Source organism: Leptinotarsa decemlineata, unplaced genomic scaffold (genome assembly GCF_025532065.1).
Source record: "Leptinotarsa decemlineata unplaced genomic scaffold, Ldec_3_MD MMD2_tig00000505_RagTag_RagTag, whole genome shotgun sequence".
NCBI lineage: Eukaryota > Metazoa > Arthropoda > Insecta > Coleoptera > Chrysomelidae > Leptinotarsa > Leptinotarsa decemlineata.
The window spans coordinates 16385999-16405977 of NW_027412549.1; the positions used below are offsets into that span (position 1 = coordinate 16385999).

The 19979-nt window shown below is 34.1% G+C and overlaps 1 protein-coding gene across 3 annotated transcripts in view; it reads right to left on the bottom strand.

Annotated features, from left to right (window-relative positions):
* Pde9 (Phosphodiesterase 9) overlaps positions 1–19979 on the bottom strand; it is a 470530-nt gene that overhangs the window by 219523 nt on the left and 231028 nt on the right. The window lies entirely within an intron of this gene.

Below are 19979 nucleotides of genomic sequence, written 5' to 3' on the forward strand. Positions count from 1 at the left end.
TCAGTATTCCACATAATGGAATCAATGAAATTCTGCAGGTTTTTAACCATTATGATGAACTGGTACAGTTCACTATTGAAGAAGAGGATTCCAACAGAAGTGTTCCCTTCTTAGATTCCCGACTAATAAGGCGAGAGGACAATTCCTTAATAACTTCGTGGTATAGAAAACCAGGATCATCTGGCAGATTCTTACACTATAACTCTTTCCATCAGGAAAAACAAAAAATAAATTTAATATTGGGGATGAAAAATCGAGTAGTGTGCACTACTCATAGCAGCCTTCGTTCACAAAATTTAAAAAAACTTGCAGAATTGTTTCTTCAAAATGGCTATCCAAAATCTCTCATTTATAAACTACTCTTCAACAGATCTTCCGTTAACACAATTCTAGACAATAACAATCTGTATCAAAACAATAATTTACATAATAATATTAATATTACTAACAATAACAATTCCCCACAAATGATATTTTATTTCTCGTTACCTCATCTAGGTAGCCTTTCATACAATCTTAAAAAAAAAAAAAATTTTATTCAATTTGAACATGTGAAATTAGCTTTCAAAAATCTGAAGACTATTAATAATCTTTTTTCCAACTTAAAAGACGAAGAAGATATAATCAATCTATCCAATGTGGTTTATTCCATCCCATGTTCCAGTTGTGAAAAGATTTACATTGGACAAACTAGTAGAAAATTAAAAGACAGAATCACTTCACACAAGAGTGACATAAGATGTAATAAACCGTCATGTTCCCTTTCTAATCACACCATAAATTTGGATCATGCTTTTTCCTTCGAGAATGTTGAAATTTTAGACTCAGAAAATAATACTCAAAAAAGAACTTTCTTAGAAATGTGTCACATAGTTAAAAATTCAAATACTATTAATTCCAGGTCAGACATTGAAAGTCTCAGCCTGATTTACACCTATCTCCTTTGTTTAAACAAAGAAAACAAATTTGATAATACTTAATAATTTCAGAACAGAAACCCCGTACCTTCACTCTCTGTGATTTATCATTTTACAGTTCTGTGAAATCTCATTGGCAGCAATGCATTGGTCAGAACAAGAAATTCTGCCAAACTTAATGTTTCGTGTCAATCATGTCTGACTACCTGTTGAGTTCAATTTTCAAATTCATTATTTCATATTATTCGTGTAATCATCTCACATTATTGCAAAATTCTGAATGAATATCACATGTTTTTAACCAATTTTAATCTTGACATACATATATGAGGATCCTCTTTGTTACTTATGTGTTAACTTCATTTTAACCTCACTTTCGTAAGTATGAACACGTTGTCCATAACCGTTTGTTTATTCAATAATTATTGTAGAGTTCCCGATGAAGAGACAATAAACGCCTCGAAAGCTTGAACAGAAAAAAGAGTTTTACAATCTTTCTGCCTCTGACTGCTATACCCGATTCATTCCCTTCGTTATATATATATATATATATATATATATATATATATATATATATATATATATATATATATATATATATATATATATATATATATATATATATACAGGGCTATTCAAATTCGTTTCTGCACATGGGGATCTCGTGAACGATAAGAGATAGAGTGTCGGTTAAGTAGTGGCAAAGTTGTGTATTTTAGAGACCTATTCAATGATGTGAAGAAATCGAATATAGCTATTTTGGTTCTGGAGATATACAGGAAAAAACAAAAAATCCCAAATTATATTTTGCCTATCTCTTCTTTATTCGCAGACATATTGAAAATCAGTCCACATTTTGCTATTGGATCTTGATGTGGGCTCTCAGAATATATCCATGAATCTTTCATACAGGGTTGCATCTGATTTGGGCCACCCCCATCTTTTAATTTTTAAATACGGACTTGTATTTTTTGTTGTAGCTTTTGGATCGTATACGTTCACTCCATACTGAGAAATGAAATTAAATTTTATACTTAGGGATGTTTCGGTAATAGTCGATTATAATTGTGTGAAATATTCCCCTTTAAATTACGGTCCTGGAAATTGGTTGACTAAGTTGAATAAAAGCATAATAGCGAATTTCACGTCTCCCTATGTATTGTAGAGTTTTTCGATAGTTTCTTTTTCAGTTTTAGGTACCTATTCATGTTTTTTCCATTGCTATGAGCGTTTTCTAAAATGAACTTTGAATACGAAAACTTTTCATGATTATTTGAAACATATCTACATCAAAAATATATTATATGTGTTTTAATAAGCAGAAAAGGAAATGATAGCAATAATAACATCCGAAACGAACACTATAATTGTAATGAAAATTGAAATGGAGTAATTTATATAGGTAGCCAAAAAATTATTGGCGTAATAAATGTTCGAATTGGAGTCCTTCCATTTCGAGACATTTTTAAACTCGGTTTTTCATATTATTTATTGCCCTCAATACACTTATTTGCTGCATTGTTGCGAAATCATTCAAAATCCTCAATCTCGAGTTTTTTACATTTTCTATCTCTATTTCTAATTATTGCACAATTAATTTTTTTCTGTATATAAATTACCTACTTCATTTCAATTTTCATTATAATTATAGTGTTCGTTTCGGATGTTATTATTGCTACCATTTTTTTTCTGCTCATGATGTGTGTTATGTTAATAATAAATTTGTTTTGTTTTTTACCTTTCAATCGTTTAATGCAGGTACAAACTACAAAATAACAATAAATACAGTTCGCATTTATGACGATGTATCTCTGTAGTTGTTTGTAGAATAATTTTATGCTGCGAACTGGTTTATTTCGGGTAAAAAACCCAAGAGACATTTTTGGTTAAGAATGAAACAGACTATCGGAAATAAATTTCTGAATGGTAAACAAATAATAAGACAAAAAGTTGCATTGAAAATGAATTTTAGAGGTAGCGTTTTCCACCTCTTACAACCATGGGGTAAACCAAATAAATTTCTGGCTAAGTGTCTTTTTGGTAGTACAAAACATCAGGTTGATTTCAATATTGTAACTTTTTTAGTGCTTGTGAAAAAAATTGTTATACAAATTTTATGTACCCCTTTTAAGGGGCTGTATCTTAACAAGGGATGCTCCAATGAAGTTTCTTTATATGAAAGATCCTATCTTTTTTTCGAAGAGGAATCACCTCCTTGAATGTTTTACACTTATTCAGTTACACCCTGTATAGTACTGTTCCCGAGTAAAGAGGACTGGGAATCTGCCTAGGGACTAATGCGGCTGTATTCCAAGCGGAAATCTATGCTATTGAATCGTTTGCGGAGATTGGCAGAATCCAACCTCAAACACAATTCAATAAAAATATTCTCGGACAGTCAAGCGGCGTTGAAAGCTCTTGGCTCCTTCCGAGCAATGTTTGAATTGATAGCAAATTGTTAAAAACGATTCTTTTCAAGGGAAAGACCTGGAGAATTGTTTCTGGTCTGAATTCCCAGTCATACTGGTCTGGAAGGCAATGAGGCTGCTGACTTTCTTGCAAAGAAGGGTGCTACAAGCAGTTTCATCGGACCAGAATCTGTCATTGGCATCGCTTTAGGCTTTGCCAAACAAACATTGAACACTTGGACGACCCTTTGAAGTTCAAAATCAAAAAGTTGTTGGACTACAACAGTAGGGATAAACTACGATGTCTAACATGCGTTCTCACAAGCTACTGTCATTTGAATCATCATATGCAGATACTCGGACTGTCGCAAGACAGTGTGTGTCGCCCTGTTTGGAAAATGATGAAACAGAAGAGCACATACTTTGTGCCTGCCCCACTGGCGACCAAATCAGGTTTTTAGAGTTCGCCAGAGCCTAACTCTTACCATCTGACCTGAAAGATCACTCAGTATATAAACCGATTGGCTTTGTTAAAAAGCTGGGTTTGTTTGCTGGAGTTTGAATAGGTGTGAGTCACAATAAACCCTTGCGGGTTGCGGTGGAGGGTCAAATTGACCCACTCACTTTTGACTTGACCTGACCTAGATTGGAATGGTATTGGTTCACCCCTTTCTCTTTTTAGTCGACGTTCAACCAGGGCAGTGGATGATTGAAGGTTATGAGTTATAACATGTTTCATTAGCAACCAGCAAATAAACTAAAATACATATAGGATATTCACATTGAGAAGAGAATGACGTCACACGATGACAAGTTGCGGCGTTGCCAACATGTGCACTATTTCAAATTTTCAAATTTTTTTGTACTGTTGATTTGTTTTATTGCTATTAACCTTACTTACTATTAACTTTTTTAGCTGAAATATAAATTTAAGAATGTTTCGACAATTCTTTAGGCATATTGATTATAGGTACGCAGGTTTTATCAAAATAAATGTTTAGTTCTGAAAAGATAAGAAAGACTGACAGTTTTCGAGTTTTTTTAGATTCAGCAATGTCTGAAATTTTATTATCAGTTGAGCAACTTACAGAATGAAATTTTACTAGTTTCATTGCTATTGAACTCATTCCATTGGGAATTTTAACGTTGTTGAGTTGGATATACAAAATTTCCAAAAATGACGTAATTCTCTTCTCAACGTGAACCTAATATTTGAAAATGGATGTTTTCTGGTTGGTTGGTAAGTGATAAACTTCTACATCGCTCAACCGATCGTGATGAAACTATGAAGTTATTTTTCATAGAGAAGGTTTTCAGGCTATCAATTTTTCTGTAACTCACCACTAGATGGCGCTGTAGAACATTTTTTTTTGAAAGCACTGTTCTATAACTCTGCGCACTCAGGTCACCTCATGACCTGCTACAAATGTAATTTTTTATATAAGGTAGTCAATAAACATCTATCTATCTATAATTGTCCATGTTTACTAGAGCTAGTATCCTATAATCACGAAAACGTTACAATAGTTATTCATTATTGATTGTTAATATTGTCAAATATAGGAAATGAACATGAAATAATGCAGATTCATTTAATTTCATACATGAATTGAAAGATGTTCCAACCTCACTTCAATATTTTAACACAAGAACACTCAGTATTGAGAATTCCATCTTTTAATAATTCAAGTTCATAGACATCGAAATTGATCCGATCACAGGTTATGGAATATAAAACAATCTCCAAATACGCAAACTTGGCACAGATTGCATGCTGTGCATTTTACCTCAGTACAGTGACCGGATCAAAGTCGCAATGTCAGCGTATAATTCTTTATAAATATTGAGGGAGGTCAAGATCATGGATAATAGTTAATAGTTAACAGTCAACAGACAGTATTCAGTATTCATTTGAGTATCGATTAATCATCAGCAATGCAGCACATCTCTTTCTCTTCGATCGTGCTGGGTGGCAGTATAATGTAAGTTTTTGATTGTTTTAATGTATTATTTTCTTATTAACATTTGAGTTTGAGTTTATTTAAAGTATTTTTTCCGTTTCTTTTACAATAAACATTTAATTAAGTTTCAAATGAGTTCTTTCATTATTTTGTATGAATGAATGAATGGGTGAAACAGTAAATAAAAATCCTCTCGTAAATAGCCAAGCGAGAACTGAGTTGCGACAATATATATATATATATATATATATATATATATATATATATATATATATATATATATATATATAAATATATATATATATATATATATATATATATATATATATATATATATATATATATATATATATATATATATATATATATGTAAAGTTGGGAAATTGATATTGATGCCATAAGCATAAAAGTGAACACAGGTTACTATGCTATATTGCAATTAAAAAATATGTTCAATGCCAGTTAACTCATCAATGTATATTATGCTCTAATCTACTGTAACATATCGTATAACATCAACATCTGGGGATGCTCCAGTAATTCAAACAGAATATTTGTTTCCCAAAAAAGAATTATTCGACTCATTTTCAATCTGAAACTAGATGAATCGTGTCGACCATATTTTCAAAAATATAAAATTTTAACAGTTCCATGTATTTATGTTTTCAAATGTATAATGTTATTTTTCTACACCTGTACTCTAACAATACACTTATATGACCATAATCCGTTTCATAATGATATCCATTATGATACTGATTTTTCATAACGATACAGATTATCAACCAATAGAAACCCATAATTTTTCAATCAAGAATCCTGTTCCTTTGTTTGTTCTAGACTCTAACCTAAGTAACTAATTGCTTTTTCTGTCAAAATCAGTTGTCATATTACCTACCTATATTATCAAAATGTCTGAAAACAACGATATAGAAGGAATACCATCGACTCCAATATTTTTAAAAGATCAGATTAATTACAGTTGTTATATTCAATATAAATATGATTAGAATCTTTATAATTTTCATATATCCATGATAATACCATTAAGTTTGTGTTTTTTTTAAAAAATATGAGTTAATTACTGTAAATGTGTTCAATACAAATAGAATATTTATAGTTTTTCATTATTTATCGGGTTTAGAAAAAATAGCGTATGCAACTCTCATGTAATGGTTATTAATACACTCGCATATACCATACAAAACTCGCCTTCGGCTCGTTTCGTATCCCGGTTAATGCTCGTGTCTTAATAACCATCATTACATGATCGTTGCATAATATACTATTATGCAACATGTTGAGATGTATCAAACAGTTTCTCATTGCTATGGTTACCCAACTAGAAACGGAGACCTCATCAGAATTTCTGCTCGTCATCCTATGAAAATAGCCCCTCATATAGAGGTATAAAGTTTTTCAATCATCTTCCCGCAAACCTGAGAGAGCAAAGGAATAAAAACATCTTCAAATCAAAATTGAAAGTACATTTGCAAGACAAATGTTATAGTATCAAAGAATTTCTTGATGCAAAATGAAAATGTGTTTGCTCATATGTGTGAATATACATGTTATACATGTTTTCATGTATATGTGAACATATCTATTAAATTGTGATATATTTCAATATTGTTAATTGTAAATTTGTCTATCATCACACGGTTTTTTATTTGTGACGTATCCTATATTATGCTGTATATGATATGTGACGATTGAATAAAGATTATTATTACTATTATATAAGATTATCAATTATTTCCGATACAATCTCCACTAGTATACTAATTCTCGACTACTTATCCAAACCATATTCCACTAGAGAAGAGTCAATACCCGATAAACTGTTAATAAGAGGGTGCTCTAGAAGTTGCCAGAGTGAAAACGACGAATCTCTCTTTTTAGCATATACGTTAAATAGCTGCAGGTCGGAATGGTATCCAGGGAGACGCCTCTGACGTCAAGCGTCCCGACGACGGTGTCGCCTTCATCCGTTTTTTTGCCTCTGACCATTAATGTATGAATGATTACTGTTTGATCTCCATCTGAAGGTCGACTGAATCGGTGTGTCCAGCAGTGTTGTTTCAAAAAACTTTTGTGGAATATTTGAAGTTTCATAAAAATAAATCATCACATTATTTTTTCAATTCTCAAGATCATGAATGAATCATCAGTCACTGTGATAACGAACGCAGGATTTCTGAATTTCAGTAGAATCATTAATGAAATAATGAACATAAAATACGCAATTGTGTGTTGAATATTTTTTCAGATTGAAACGAATTTTTTTGAAACAGTGATACTAGAAGTATTACTATGAATCTGACTTTATACCTGGCCTAAGGCCCTCCAGAAGTTGATTAAACCAATGCAGTGCATTCATTGAACAAACAAGTCTTACAATAGTGAAGCGAATCAGAATACTTTTTACTTGGAAGACGGAGAAGTTGAATCTTCCTCTTGAAGATGATCACTTGGTGATCGAAACACGTGTCGAGGTGTTAAAAATAACGATTTGGTGTTGGGAAAGAAACTCCAGTAATATTCATTACTGCACCAAAGGTTCCAAACAGCGCATCACGAGGTTTATGAAAGTACAAGTGAGTAACATGATGAGATATATTATACACGTAACCATCAAAATATTTTTTGACGGTTTCTCTGCAGGAAGTCTGGTAGAAAAGATTGTAAATGTACCATAATATCATTCTTTTTTGAAGAATGAAAATTTGTTGAATATCCTGAGCCTGTTCCCCTACGAAATATCTGAATAGGCACTTCATAAAACAAGTTAAGGAGAAATTTGCGATCTAGACTATCTAGAGCATTTTTCAAAGAGCCCGTTATGTAGGATGTTTTATCGAGTTTGCCACAAACAATATCTATTTGTTTAAACCAAGAGAGATGTTGATCAAGGACTGTACCCCGAAATTTTATGTCACCTGGTTGTTGATATATTGCCCTTTAAATAATTCAGTGGGTAACTGAATAAGTGTGAAACATTTAAGGAGGTGATTCCTCATCGAATAAAAGATAGGATCTTTCTTATAAAGAAACTTCATTGGAGTATCCCTTTTTAAGATACAGCCCCTTAAAGTGGGTACATAAAATTTGTATAACAATTTTTTTCACAAGCACTGAAAAAGTTACAATATTGATGTTTTGTACTACCAAAAAGACACTCAGACAGAAATATATTTGGTTCACCCCATGGTTGTAAGGGGTGGAAAACACATCCCATAAAATTTATTTCCAATGTAACTTTTTGTCTTATTATTTGTTTACCATTCAAAAATTTATTTCCGATAGCCTGTTTCATTCTAAACAAAAAATGTCACTTGGGTTTTTTGCCCAAAATAAACCAATTCGCAGCAAAAAATTCTTTTACGAACAACTACAGAGATACATCGTCAGAAATGCGAACTGGATTTATTGTTAATTTGTAGTTAGTACCTGCATTAAACGTTTGAAAAGTAATACACAAAACGAATTTATTAATAACAAAACACACAACATGTAGAAATCATAGTAAATGTTCAATATGTCTACCTTCAGACATTTCGCATGCGTCTAGACGTCGACGGGCGCATTGAGCCACGTTTCCGCTCAAATATTCCTGGAGTCTCTCTGATTACCCTGCACGCATCGATGATGCGGTTTTTTAAGTCCTCTACATCGCGAACAGGAGTACGATAAACCAAATGTTGTAAATGGCCCCAAATAGAGAAATAGAGAGGATTGAGATCTGAGGATCGAGCGGACTAGTTCTGTGGTCCTCCTCGACCTATCCACTGATTTGCATATGTTTCAGTTGAATGCTGACGTGCTACGTGACTAAAATGAGCGGGAGCCTCATCATGCATAAACAGCATATCCCTTCTGACGCCCAAAGGAACTTCCTCCAGCAGTACTGGATGCAATTCTCTTAAAAATTGAACATATGCCTCACCATTCAACCGAGGAGGTAGAGAATGAGGCCCAATTAAATCATCCCCAATAACTCCGAGCACACGTTAAGAGAAAACTGTTCTTGATGGTTAGTATCGATAATATTGTGAGGGTTTTCACCAGCTCATATGTGGTAATTATGAAAATTAATAATCTCGTCCCGAAAAAAACTACATTCATCTGTTAATTATATCGTCTTCAAAAAGTCACCATTTCTTTTAATCATTTCCAGCATCCAATTGCAAAATTCAAGACGGTTCGGAAAATCTCGCAGTAACAGATTGCAGATGATAAGGGTATAGGAGTTGTTCCTTTAAAATTCGAAATACCGTCATATGATCAACATTTAGCTGGAAAACAATCTTTCTAGTACTGGTAGTAGGTTGTTCTTCAAACAAATTGAGTACTGCTTCCTCAAGCTGTGATGTTCGTACTTCTCTATGGCGACCAAAATCCTGCGCTTTTTTGTCGAATGAACCATATTCTCGTAATCGTTGATGAAGTCGAGCAAATATTCTATGTGAAGGATGCTGTCGTTGAGGATACATTTCAGCATATCTTCTAGAAGCTTCTAACCCATTCCCCTGCGACATACCGTAAACGTAATGCATATCAGCCATTTCCTCATTTGTGTATGCCATTTTAATAACAAGTGAATTATTGAAGTAACAAATTAAGAACAAAACAACAACACACAATTAGTATTAATTCAATTTCGAAAATTCACAAACTGACTGCGTCATACCAATTTAATTGTCACTATCGCTAATAGCGACCTACTAGATAGATTAGTTTCGTATTTTCGCATTTATGACGATGCATCTCTGTAGTTATTCGTAAAATAAATTTTTGCTGCGAACTGGTTTATTTTGGACAAAAAAAACCCAGTTGACATTTTTTGTTTAGAACGAAACAGGCTATCGGAAATAAATTTTCAAATGGTAAACAAATAATAAGACAAAAAGTTACATTGGAAAAAAATTTTATGGGATGCGTTTTCCACCCCTTACAACCATGGGGTGAACCAAATATATTTCTGGCTGAGTGTCTTTTTGGTAGTACAAAACGTCAATATTGTAACTTTTTTGTGCTTGTGAAAAAAATTGTTATACAAATTTTATGTACCCCCTTTAAGGGGCTGTATCTTAACAAGGGATGCTCCAATGAAATTTCTTCATATGAAAGATCCTATTTTTTGTTTTACACTCATTTAGTTACACCCTGTATAACTGGATTTGAAGGTATTGTATATTTGTTGTGGTACTTTACACAAGCTGTCTTTTTATGATTAACGATTAGTCTGTTCTTGAAGCATCAGCTTTTCAATTCATCAAGGAAAATTTGTATTTTTTGTTTCAGTTCATTTTCAGATATACCTGATATGAGTAGGTATACATGAGTCATCGGCATAGATCAGAACTTTTCCTCATGCTATTTCATTAGGAAGATAATTTTCATTGTGCATATGTTTTGGCTCTTCCATTAACAATATTAATAAATATCTGCATCAAAACTAGTACCATCCCAGATCTATAGAAATTTTGTTCGGCCAATTTATAAAATTTGATGTTTTGATACAATCACCAACCTTTTCAATGTTATCTAATATATTTCTGAAACCGTTGGTAGGAGATCCCAAACTGATGTTATATATAAGGACTTCTCCAAGGCGTTCGACAGATTTGATCACGGATTACTGCTATCAAAATTGTACAGGTACGGCTTTTCTCTGACCCTAATGCAACTTTTCATATCATACTTCACTAACAGGCGTCAGTATGTTATATTCAATGGCTTCAAGTCTGTGAAATATGCAGCTACCTCGGGTGTTCCAGAAGGAAGCAACCTAGGTCCACTTTTCTTCAACGCCTTCATAAATGACGTAGTTGAGGTCATTGACATCAACTTTTTGATGAACGCGAATTATCTTAAATTATATTGTGAGATCAATGGTCGGTCGGTAGCCAAGCGGTTCGGCGTGGGTGATTTGTTCACTCACTCGAATTGACTGCCGTATTGGTCGGTGGTTCAAGCCCTAGTCTGAACGATCGATCTTCACTTGTTATCGTCCAACCCGTGTTAGGAATCACACGTTAAAAGGTAAGACCTCGTTAATCCTTAGGTCTGAGGGTTGTCGTTCGTAGGGGTGCGACAGCTGGTTAACGGAAAAACAGATTTTTTTAAACAGAATGACATGGAGGACTCTCTTCAACTCTCCCTCAATCTGAAACGTGTTGAGCAACAGTGTTTTCGCAACAATATTCCTTTGAATGTGAGTGAATTTAATGGCGTACACACTAAAAATCGTCTATTTTAATATCAATATTTAATAAACGATATTCCACTTCAACGGCCTCTCACATTCACCGATCTAGGTGTTACCTTCGACACAAAACTTTCCTTCGTACCACACACTGAAGCCCCTCTGTCTGCTGCAAACAGAATGTGAGGATTTATTGCACGAATCTCCGATTTCTCGGATCCACATCAGAAACCTTATACTATGCTTTCGTCAGTTCGAAATTAGAATATGCACCCATAATCTGAAATCCATCTCATCAGTTGTATACACAGAAAGTTGAATCAGTACAACGTCGTTTTCTGCAACTTCTCTCCTACAGATCAGACAATATCCATCCACCAATTGGATTTCCACATGATGCTTTGTTAGCTAGACATGCTATGAATAGCATGAGTTACCGTCGTGATTGTCACTCCACCATTTTTCTTTTTGAACTAATTAATATTTCAATTATTGACGCACATATTCTGCAAAAACTCAATTTCAATGTATCTAGACCAACCTCTAGAATGGGTGATCCTTTTTTTTTGCCAACACCACGTACAAATATTCAAGTTGTCAGCTCGACATTTTTTACTGTTCCATCTTTGAGATCATGTCTTTTTACTTCAGCTAATTCTATATGTATTGTTCTTTTCTTATAACTTATTGTAATTGTATTGTATTGTGATTTGACTTATATTCCTGTTATCCAGTTTGATTAAATCTGTAGAACAGTGTATGAATAAATAAATGAAAATGAAAATCAAAAATATCAGAGGACCAAGAACGCTGCCTTGATGAGTCAATATCGAATATCTATGGAATGACCTTGTCGATTTTTAATACGAATTTCTTACGTTTAGAAAAGGATGTAAACCAATTGTTAATATTACCTCGAAAGCCTAGGCTATGCAGTTTTTCTGAAACAAAAGAGCTGCTGACAGTATCAAAAGCTCTAGTAAGGTCAAACATCATTGAAATTACCTATTTGCCAGCTTCCATACTTTCATATATAGACTAAACGCAATCCATTGTCTCGGTTTCTGTCGAGTGGCTTCTTCTGAAGCCGTGTTGGTTGGCACTTAATAAATTTCGGGCTTCTAGAAAATTCAACACCTTATTTGCGTCCACCTTCTCGATAATTTCGAAAAAAATGCTGAGAAGACCAATAGCTCTGTAGTTTTCAATACAGCATGGGTCATCATTTTTGTAAATCATAATCACCGAAGCTAACTTCAAGCTCGAAGACACTTTGATTTGGAGTTAATTATATGTGCTAAAGTTGGTGCAATGATGAATATGGATTCTTCAATAACTGAGACCGTGATTTCATCCGGACCAGTGGACTGTTTCTGTAAATGATGAATTGAATTTGCTACTTCACTCTCAGTGGCAGGTACAGAAAATATGGATTCGCATGTGAACTGTCCCGCATCGTATAATTATTCTAGTTTTTCTAAATGACGACAAACAATAGACCCTCGTAATGATTGTTTTGCTTATCGTATTCCATTGGTGGGCATGATCAAACGAGCCTAACCCATTGGCGATCTATCTCCAAATGATATGAGTGGATCATAAACACCATTTGTGAAACCACGACACTATTCATCGATACAATTCCATTGCAAGTTCCCCCAAATGGCCTAAAACCGTCGGAAATTGGATGAGAGGGTTATTGACCTCTCCTTTGCGCCCTACTTCATTTTATCGCCAGTTTCTGTCGTGACCAAATTATGTCCGAATGATGTGACAAAATATATTTTCGTGACTATTCTTTATACGCTACGTGATATAATAAAACATGCATGATTCGTTACTCCAAATTCTTGTTCTTTCAGGAATTAATGAAATTAATGAAAATAGATTGGCAGAAGATATGTTCTTCACAAAAAAAAATTCGGTTCCAGAAACTGAAAATCGTTTACTTAATGAGAATAGCATTTTACAAGTGTACAGTTCATGACGAAGAATTTCAACAAGGAGGTTTCAACGATGAACGAGAACGAGAATGTTTCCTTCTTATTTACCAAACTCATACAGTTAAAGTTACGGGAGAATGTATCATCTTTCCCACCAACCAATTTCTTGGAGTCTTTGAAGTCCACTAGATACTCGTTAGGACAAGAGGATCGTTCCGAATTCTTGGGGTTTTTGTTGAATAATCTTCGTGAGCAAAAAATAATAGAATCAACACTCTGGTCTGGATTGAATGATTCCGATCAGTCTATCTCGTCTTGTGTTTGTGAATATTTCGCTGGAAAAATCCTCACTTCTCTACTTTGTAGTAAATGTTCACGAGGTAGCAAAAACTTATGAGATTTTCTGGAACTTTAACTAGCGTTTCCTAATATGACTAATAATCAGTCCGTGCAAAGTTTATTGTTAAATCATCTGAAAATGGAACTTTTAACGGGTGATAATCGACTGTATTGCCAAACATGATTCAAACTAACTGACTATTATAAGAAAAAAAGTATAGCTGAGGCACCAGTCAATCTAATAATAACACTGATGACCTTCAAACATGACTCAACCTCTGACGAAAGCACCAAACTCTCGCGAAGGTTCAAAATAGATGAACACTTCAATCTAGCGGACCATTATTATAATTTTCATGCAGTCATTGTTCACTGTGGTTCTGGCATTGAATCTGGTCATTATTACGCATTGGTCAAAGACGAAACAGACTGGTTCAAGTTTGACGATAGTCGTATCACTTAGTGTTCTGAGAATGTCTTGAATTTATTGGACCCTCCGGAGACACCCTACATTTTGTTTTATGAAATGAAGGACATTGGCAGTTAAAGATCTTCAGATGATGTGGTGCTGCACGTTTTTCCGGATTTTCCTGCAGCTAAAAGAGCAAATGCGCCACTGGAATCAATGAAGTCGCCCCGAAGCGCCAGTTAATTTTTGTTGCTGTTTCATAATTTCATGATTTGTATTACTCTCTGGATTCGGAGTAATCACTTGATCTAATTACAAAACTAATAATTGACAGTATTGATGATAGTTTCAAAGTAACAGTTCAACTTTCCCCTACTGAAACAGGATCTTGAGTGTGTGAGAGAAGAAGCAACGATGTCAAAAAAATGTTTTGAAACAGATATGAGACGTGCTACGAATGGCACGTTGAAAGATGAGAGTTCCTTGATTCCTGGATCACTCAAATTGTGACTTCTGAAGGTTGTTGTTCATGGAAGTGACAGCTGAGTGATAAAAAAAAGATTGGAACAAATTTTTAGTGAAGATTTTTGAACATTTCTGCGCAACTTTTATATTTCTCGTATGATAAAGAATATTTTCAGATTGAAAGTATACTTCTTTCTATTTCTTGAAATTACAAAAGAAGTAGAAGCATCAAATTAGTTTGCAATATTTACTGGTTTGACATTTGGACTATTTTGGAAAGTAGGTGAGAATCATCAATAATAAAATTGGTTGTTTCGAAAGTTTTGTTTGTTTTAATGACTCTAATCTTATTGGAGGAGAAAGAAAAATCTTCCACTTGAAGATGATCACTTGGTGATCGAAACACGCGTTGAGATGTTAAAATAACGATTTGGTGTTGGGAAAAAACTCTAGTAATATTCATTACTATACCAAAGGTTCCAAACAGTGCATAACAGGTTTATCAGTCTACTTTAAACGGTAATATCTTCCCTCTAGACCTGTACGTTAAGGAGGTTGCATTAATGGCCATGTTACGAATGGGCACGGCTGGTGTAAACCTCGAAGTAGAAATGGGTCAATTGAGGCTGAGCCTATGGTGAGAAGCGCTTACTGCGCAACCTCTGCTGCAGGCAACCAGTGATGCAATTGAACCCAGGTTTGTGTTTAATTAACCCTACAAAAAACAAGTAGAACAGAACACAGAGTCAGATGCTACAAATGCAATATGCATATATACAGAAAGCTCAAAAACCAAAGAAGGCTCAGGATGTGGAGTTTACTCCAGATCACTACTCCAGGGTATTCGGTAAATGCAATTCTTGGAATCGCAGTCCGCGTTTGGTGGCCTGGTTTTCGTGAGGCTGCTACGGCCAATGTCACCAGGACGAATTGAAGGACGAATTCTTCACACAAAATGAGGGACTGCCAATGGGATCGCCACTTTCACCAGTTATAGCCAACATATTGGAGTGGTTTGAAACTCTGGCCATTGAAGAAGCCCACAAGAAACCTCGAGTCTGGTTGAGATATGTTGACGACACCTTCGTGATATGGAATCATGGGAATATTGAACTAGACGCCTTCCTGAAACACATCAACAGCATGAGACCTCCCATTACTTTCAAAATGGAGAAGAAAATTCACAACGAATTGCCATTTTTAGTCGTTTTGGTGAAGAGGACCGACACTAAGTGGAAAACATTTGTATACCGAAAACCCACACATACGGGACAGTATCTGAACCACGAATCCAAGCACCATCAGTCAACTAAAAGAGGAATCATCAAGACTCTATTAGACCGTGCTTTTGGGCTCTGTAATACGAAGGGAGGTCTCGAGAAGAAACTAGACATCATAAAAAATGATTTTCAACGGAAAGGCTACTCCAAAGCGATGGTAAAAAAGACTTTGGCTAAAAGACAGCAGGAGCCCCGCACTTCCCTACATCAGAGGATTATCGGAGAGAATAAGAAGAATTGGTTCCAAGTACAATATCAGAACCTGCTTCAGATCTGGTAACACTATCTGTAGCAGCCTCACGAAAACCAGGTCACCAAACGGGACTGCGATTCCAAGAATTGCATTTACCGGGTACCCTGTGAGTGCGGAAAATCCTATATTGGTGGAACTAAGAGACCATTGAATGTTCGCATTGTCGAGCACAAGAAACACACCCAGCAAGGGGAAACCAGCAAATCAGGAATAGCAGATTATGTTTGAACCCATCAACACAACATCGAGTGGTCCCAAGCTGAGATCATACACAGAGAGGAACATGCTGTCCGACAACGTATTTAGCCAAGCTAGCGTAGAGATACGCAACATATGGAAACCCAGTATCAAGCGCCAAACGGTCATCTCCCACTGAACCAGTGAAGCGGAAAAATGAAAAATGGGAATAAGTGAAAGTACTCGAACGATCTATAAATAGTCATCTCTCGGAGAAATCAGTCCAGTCATCACCCGAAAACGATTGTAGATACTGACAATCGAAACGTCGTGAACTAACGTGGCTTGAAATCTCTTAACTTTTTATTTATATTCATTTGTATTTCTCAATTTTTTGTTCAATCGTTTCAATTTTACCTGTATTTTATTCCACTATTATTTGATTTTAGGTTATTTTTGCTTAATATAATTGTTATTTTCAGCTATTTATTTTTAATTCTTCTTTTTCAGTTGTTTCGGGGATTTCAAATCATTTTATATATTAGACAATGGAAGTCCGAACTAGTGAAATTTATTTCAAATCTGTTCAAAGTAGTGAAAATGACAACATCAAACGAGAAAACATCGCTAGAGGCCATCATCTTAGTAACTGCACTCAACAGCTTTAGTTAGTGGATGGAAAGAAATCCATATTCTCAAAACATAAGTTTCAAGGCAAATATGCTTTCAATTACATCAATTACATCAATCAAACAAAGAGATCATCAACATCAACTAATTAAAAAATACTCCCAGGATTTAGAGATCAAATATAAAAACCACAAAATCAATTGAATAGAAAAACTAAAAATGAATACTATCAGACAAAAATTGAAGAGGCAAATGGGGACTACAAAAAACTTTGGAATATAATAAATGATGCATCTGGAAAAAACACAAAATATAAATACATTGAAAATACAATAATTGTTGATGACCAAAATATGCACATAAAAGGAAATAAGACCAAAGCAAACAAATTCAATACATTTTTCACAGAACACGGATACTAAAAATCGAAAAATAGCTCACACAATTTTACCACAAAATTTTTCAAAATCCGAAAGAAATGACTCATCAATATACTTACAACCAGTAACAATAAATGAAATAATTATAATATCAAAATTGAAAAATAACAGCTCTCCTAGAAATGATAAAATCACAGTCAAAACTATCAAACATACACACAACCATATTACAACACCCCTACAGTATATAATCAACCTCTGCTTTGAAACATCTATAATACCACTGGAAAGAATCTGTTGTAATCCCTATTTTTAAAACAGGCTGCTTGATTTTTTCAACATGCACAAAATTATAACTGACAGGCAGTACGGTTTCATTAAACAATCTTGTACTGAAAATGCCATAGCTGATTTCCTCGAAAAAACAGTGTGAGCATTAGACTAATCATCAAAATATCTGGCTATTTTCCTTGTCCTTGCTGAGGCCTTCGATACGGTCTCACATAATATACTTTTTTCTATACCCGTACTCTAACAATACACCTATATGACCATAATCCGTTTCACAATGATATCCATTATGATACAGATTTTTCATAACGATACAGATTATCAACCAATAGAAACCCATAATTTTTCCTAGATTCTAACCTAAGTAACTAATTGCTTTATTTGTCAAAATCAGTTTTCATATTACCTACCTATATTATCAAAATGTCTGAAAACAGCGATATAGAAGGAATACCATCGACTCCAATATTTTTAAAAGATCAGATTAATTACAGTTGTTATATTCAATATAAATATAATTAGAATCTTTATAGTTTTCGTATATCCATGATAATACCATTAAGTTTGTGTTTTTTTTTTAAAAATATGAGTTAATTACTGTAAATGTGTTCAATACAAATATAATATTTATAGTTTTTCATTATTTATCGGGTTTAGAAAAAATAGCGTATGCAACTCTCATGTAATGGTTATTAATACACTCGCCTTCGGCTAGTTTCGTGTCCCGGTTAATGCTCGTGTCTTAATAACCATCATTACATGATCCTTGCATAATATATTATTAAAAAATTAGAATACTATGGAATTGGAGGTATCGCATTGGACCTGATGCTAAACTATTTGAAATACAGAACACAAAAAGTAAAGATTGGAAGAGAAGTGAGCTCAGAATTGACTGTCAAAATGGGTGTACCAAAAGGGACTATTCTGAGGCCACTTCTTTTTTTGGTTTATATGAATAATATAGTTCAAATACGAGATTTGTCGTCCAACATAATTTGCTATGCCGATGACACAGTTGTGATATTCACAGGCACAAGCTGGGAAGAAATAAAATCAACCGCAGAAGCAGATCTAAGAAATTTGCAAATTTGGCTGGACCATAACCTACTCACCCTAAACGTCTCTTAAATTAAATTCATACCTTTTACACAACCCACTACAGATTATTCTATAAACCTTCACAAAACAACTTGCACGGATACAAATACATGTACCTGCCCAGAAATAGATCGAGTATCATCAATAAAATACCTAGGAGTGACTGCACAGATTTAACACTTTAAGAGATATCCTCTCACGCGAAAACCTACTAATGCTTTATACTTCCCTAGTAGAATCCATTCTAAGATACAGTATTATAACATTGGGAGGAGCCTTCGTTAACAACTTACGTCCTCTACATATCATATAAAATTCCATCATAAAATTCATATTCAGAAAAAAGAAACAGCATTCCACAAAATTACTAAATGAAGAAACAAAAATCCTATCAATCAGCCTTTTGTATGTTCATCAATGTGAAATTCGAGTTCACAAAACTAAATACTCACTTCGAAGCAGATCTGTCCAACCAACTAGAAAAACTAGTCATGAAGAATTAGCAATACATACATTTAGAAAAGCTATAACCCAGAGAACGTTTCTATTTTTCGGTCCAAAATTTCACAATGAAATACCAGTATATTTTAAAAAAATTGACAAACTGAGAAGTTTTAAAACTGAAATCAAGAACTTTATCCTGAAAAACAAGGAAACTTTCTATAAAATACAACGATAATGAATAAATACACCCACTATTTGCTGCTATCCCTGTTCTCTACAAATCGTCGAATATCTTTCAGAATTTTGTTAAAAATACCTGCACACAATAAATATACAGGTATTTTGAAGTTATGCTTTACATAAGAGATAATTACCTCCCTTATTTTTTTTTATCTTGTAAATCTTTGCCCGCCAAAATTTTTAAGATAATTTCATGTACAATACTATTAGTTTTTTTTTTAGAGAAGCCCTGGATAAAACACACACACACACAGGCAATTATGCCTAGGTATGTTCCACTCACAGAGCAAATCTAACCCCATTTTGTAAAAAAATTGTAATATTTTTTTTTGTGTTCATGCAATACCTGAATAAACTTGAACTTGAAACTTGAACTTGAATTAAAAAAACATTATCTAAGTTTCCCATCGTAAATTTATGGAGCTGGCTACTCCCAAAGTGGAAAATCGACGCTTATGCAAATATTACCGGAGGGCAGAAGTACAACACCTCACAAGGCCCCGCATTTTTCATGTAAAGTGTGACGATATAAC